Consider the following 5,001-nt stretch of genomic DNA (forward strand, 5'->3'; position numbering starts at 1 on the left):
TACTCTTCTCTGCCATGGGGCACTCTGGCACCTTCTGACCTCAGACAACTCTGAGCCTTATTTCCCCCAGGAATTGGCCTAGAAGAAGCTGGGTATGGGGGGTGGGGTGGGGGCCTAGGGAGTTGCCCCAGCCCCTGAGCTTGTAACTGGAACCCCACCACCACAAGGTCACACCTCTCTGGTGCACCTGCTCTGGCTCCAGTATCTGGAGGCAAGCCATTTGGTGGGACTGTAAGCCAGGCACAGAATGGCTTGCCCACAAGTATTTTACAGGATAGTGGCTGGAGAGCAGTCTCTCCCATCCTGCAGAGGGCCAGCTTGGTTCCTTGACTCAAAGCTAGCTGGGTGGCACTGCCAAGTTGCCCCTAAACATTCTGGGGATGGGGAGAACCTTGCTCCCTTCTCTTTCCTTTCCACCCTGGCCTGACTGGAAGCAGAAAAATAACCAAATCAGTATTTTTTTTAAAAAAGAAATGTTACTGTTGAAAGGGCGGGAAGCATGCCTGACCTGTTGGTTGTACTGTGAGTGGCCTTTGGGGGGGCACTTGTTCCTGCTTCTCCAGGGGGTTCCCTCACTCCCTTCCTGCCTACTCACCCCCAGCCCTGGCCCATCTCAGGGGTCCCAGGCAGGAGAAAGCCAGGTATGTCCCTCCCTGGGAGCCCTGGAGCACAACCTCAGGGGGTCTTTCCCAACTACCCCGTCCTACCAATTCCCCAACACCATGCATCTCACGCCGGGTGTCTCGGTCTTTTTTGTTGTTATTGTTAACTGTCATTTATATAGCTTGAAACTGGAAAATAAAATAACACCAAGTCTGGGGGTGGTGGGGGGCGGTGGGGGCAAGTCCTTGACTGTCTGCATAAGCAGGTTACAGAAGCCAAAAAGCAGTTAGTGATATCAGAACAAGCAGCCGGTCGCGGCTGTCCATTTCTGGGTGGGGGTCACTGAGTCAGGGTTGCTGGGAACTTATCTTCCAGGGACTGGAGTCAGAGACAAATGGCTAGTTGGTACCAAGATGGTTGCCTACCATAAAATGGAGTTTCTTTAGCCATCGCAAAAGCGTTGAGCTTGCAGGAGGCCCAGGTTCCATACCCAGCACTAGAGGAACTCATCAGAAACAGATTATGAAGGGAAACAGAGTGGTTAAATCCAGTGACGTCCTTGAAAAACTGGCCTGCAGTCATCTGAGCACAGAGTATACACTTAAGAAAAAACAACCAGGAAATAGACTTGTAACCAAATATGTTACAGGTTTCTGAAGGAGAAGGAAAGTTTTTTTGTTTTGTTTTAACTCCATTTTGAGCTTGGTCTCCATTACGAGACCAGGCCTGACTTAGGCCTGACCCTGAAAAGTCATCAGTTCCAGGAAAAATCCCCCACCAGGGGAACAGCCAATCAGAGAAAAGGGCAGCTAGGAGATAGTCACAGAAGCATGGAGAAATCTTATCCCAAGTCTAAGCCATCTGTGCTTAGCATCCCTATATGGCTTGGTGTGGCATCTTATACTTGAGCATTCCTGATACAAGAATGTGGTCTGCTAGCCACCTGGGCCTGGGCCACAAAAAAAAAAAAAAATCACCCATGTGACTGCTTTGCTGCCCACCAACCAAGTTTTAGATTACCTACCTCTTCTTGGAATTCCCCTCTTTACACATAAAAAGGCCTGTGAGCTGACATGCAGGGTTGCCATTTTGTAAAGTGGCTGACCCCTACATGCAGGATTTTTGCTTTCTCGAAATAAAAACACTCTTGCCGATTGTATATGTGAGTGGTAGCCCCATGCAGCCATTTTGGACTTAACAGTTTCCCAAACCCCTCAGTGGTAGGCCCAAACAAAATGAATGCTGCTAGAAATTCAGCCTTGTACTCAGCAGTTAGTTACATGGAGGCAGAAAGTGAGTTTGTACAAGATTTCCTTTGTGGCAGCAGGCAGGCAGTAGGCAGCAGGTAGACAGGCAAGCAGGCAGGCAGCAAGGCAGCAGGCAGGCAGGCAGCAAGGCAGCAAGGCAGCAGGCAGCAGGCAAGTAGGCAGGCAGCAGGCAGGCAGGCAGCAGGCAGGCAGGCAGCAGGCAGGCAGCAAGGCAGCAGGCAGCAGGCAAGTAGGCAGGCAGGCAGCAGGCAGGCAGGCAGGCAGCAGGCAGGCAGGCAGGCAGGCAGCAGGCAGGCAGGCGGCAGGCAGCAGGCAGGCAAGCAGGCAGCAGGCAGGCAGGCAGCAGGCAGGCAGCAGGCAGGCAGCAAGGCAGCAAGGCAGCAGGCAGCAGGCAAGTAGACAGGCAGGCAGGCAGGCAGCAAGGCAGCAAGCAGGCAGGCAGCAGGCAGGCAGGCAGCAGGCAGCAAGGCAGCACAGGCAGGCAGGCAGCGGCAGGCAGCAGGCAGGCAAGCAGGCAGCAGGCAGGCAGGCAGCAGGCAGGCAGCAAGGCAGCAAGGCAGCAGGCAGCAGGCAAGTAGACAGGCAGGCAGGCAGGCAGCAGGCAGGCAGGCAGGCAGACCACTGGTGAGATTACTCTCCTGTCCTGTTGTAAGGTTCTGCCATGGCATTCTAATACCTGGAGCACCAGGCTTACTTACTGGTCCAGCACAACTTAAGGAGAACTTAATAATTTAGGGTTATATTTGTCTTCAGAGCGTTTGATAACCAGGTGTGCTGTGTGAGCCTCCTCTCCTGTGGGTCATCCCAGCTTCAACAATCCCTGAAGTTACTGGAGGGAAATTGGTGATCATGTAGAGAGAAGAAAGATGACCAATGCTACTTGTCTTTTTCTTAAATGTTGTGTTGATAAAAGCCTTGTTTTACTCTTTATGACTCTCAGCAAGATTTTATGATTTGTACTATAATTTCATTGTGCCAAAAAAAAAAATCACTTCATTTAGGTAAGTCATTTCAGAGTCCCCAGTTGTTTTTTAATTACTTTATTTTTGTACATAAACATTTATATTATTACACATATATACAATAGATTACCTATGGCAAGAAGACCTGTGACACAATCAGGAATTATATAATTGTTACATTCTTAGTATTTTGGCTATTAGTATTTGGCTGCCATGGAGAAGACATCTTTCCTATCTTGGTGCATCTAAATTTCTGAATGTAAATCAACCTCCATCACAAATCAAGCCAGTGTTATTTATCTTAAATGGTACAAGTTCTTACTAAAGAAATGTTTTGCTATTTAGTACTGGTGTACTCCTGGGTTTTTCAAAACTGCTCATAGGCTCCAACGGCGTGTTTATAACTCTTGAGCTCTTCCTCCTTTGCTTTTTCTATTCAGAATGTGAAACACTTGTTTAAAGAGGCTCGCCATGTCTGCCCTAAGGACATCTCGGATGCTTCATTGGGGCAACAGCAGCTGATGCCCATTTACAGGGCAGAAGGTCTGCTGGACAGTGAAGGTCTTCACAGCTTGGGAAGGGAAGGGTTTGTTTTATCTTGTGCTTCCAGCAGTCAGTTCATGCCTGGAGGGAGCCATGGCAGGAACTCAAAATAGCGCAGGAGCCTAGAGGCAGGAACTAAGGCAGAAGCCAAGGAGGAGTGCTGCTTACCAGCCTGTTCCACATAGCTTACTTAACCTGCTTTTTTATATAACCCAGAACCAGCTGCCGAGGGGTGGCCCCGCCCACTGTGGCATGGGCCCTCCCACATCAGTCATTAATCAAGACAATACCCCACAGACTTGCCTACCTGTCATGTCCCAGCCCGCGGGAAAAATTGAATCAGGGTTCACCTGAAAGAGGGAGTGGGGATTGAAAGTAGGGTACAGAGACGCGAGAAATAACGAATCAAGTCAGGAAGTTTCTGATCAAGATTCACTTTATTAGCCGGGCGTGGTGGCGCACACCTTTAATCCCAGCACTCGGGAGGCAGAGGCAGGTGGATCGCTGTGAGTTCGAGGCCAGCCTGGTCTACAAAGTGAGTCCAGGATGGCCAAGGCTACACAGAGAAACACTGTCTCGGAAAAAAAAGAAAAAAAAAAGATTCACTTTATTGCCAACTAGCAGAAACATATATAGGGCAAGGTCAATAGGATCTATTCTTACCTCACTCACCCTAGTCTCCGGGCAAGAACGCAATAGCCTAAATCGCTCCCTGTAGAACTTCCTAGTTCTCTGAGTAGTTCCTTGTAAGAACTTTCTAGATCCTCTGGGTGGTTCCAAGCTGAGACTTCTCTGCTTCTTTCAAAGGTAAATAGTCCAAGGATAGCCTAGAACACAAGACCTCGTGGTGAGGTAAAGGTCAGCAAACTCGAAGGTCACAGCATACAGCCTAAGCACAGGATTTCTGACATGGCAGAATTCGGCATGGGTCCTCACACCTACAGGCTGATCAGATGGAGGCATTTTCCCAACTGTGGCTCTCCTTCCTCAGCTAACTCTAGCTTGCGTCAAGTTGACAGGACATAAACCTAGCCAGCACATACACAGCGCACTGAGTACAAACATTGATTCTTTGTAGCCCTAAACTCACTGCCTAAAGCCCCTGAGAAGGAAAGGCACCCAGTGTCTTCTTCGTTTGCTCCCGGTCGCCTTTCTGAGCCAGGTGTCCCACTGAGCCGGGAATTCATCTAGGCATCCCCACTGTCTGGAGGATGAGCTCCAGGGATCCCACCTGTTACTGCCTCCACAGCCCCAGGATTACAGATATGAACCACTGTGCCCAGTTTTTCACTTGGTTGTTGGGGGTCCACGCCTCCCCCCGTCATGCTTGCAAGGCCAGCACTTCCCCCAAATGAGCATCTCCTCAGCCGGAACCTTTTCTTTCAAACCTCATTCAGACTCAAGTCATTGCTCATCGGCCTTCCTCTAAGTATACTGTAGCCTCGTACAGGACACTGAGAGTGTTACTGCTTGTACCGTGCTCTGACAAAATGCCCGAGAGAAACAGTTTAAAGGGGCAAGGATTTTCTTTGGCTTGCAGCTTCAAAAAGTTGACTCAGGCCTGTGAGGAGACATCCCAGCCGTCAGAAAGTGTGGAGGAGATGCTTGGTCACCTCACAGTGGAG

Source organism: Acomys russatus, chromosome 13, assembly GCF_903995435.1.
Source record: "Acomys russatus chromosome 13, mAcoRus1.1, whole genome shotgun sequence".
In the NCBI taxonomy this organism is placed as follows: domain Eukaryota; kingdom Metazoa; phylum Chordata; class Mammalia; order Rodentia; family Muridae; genus Acomys; species Acomys russatus.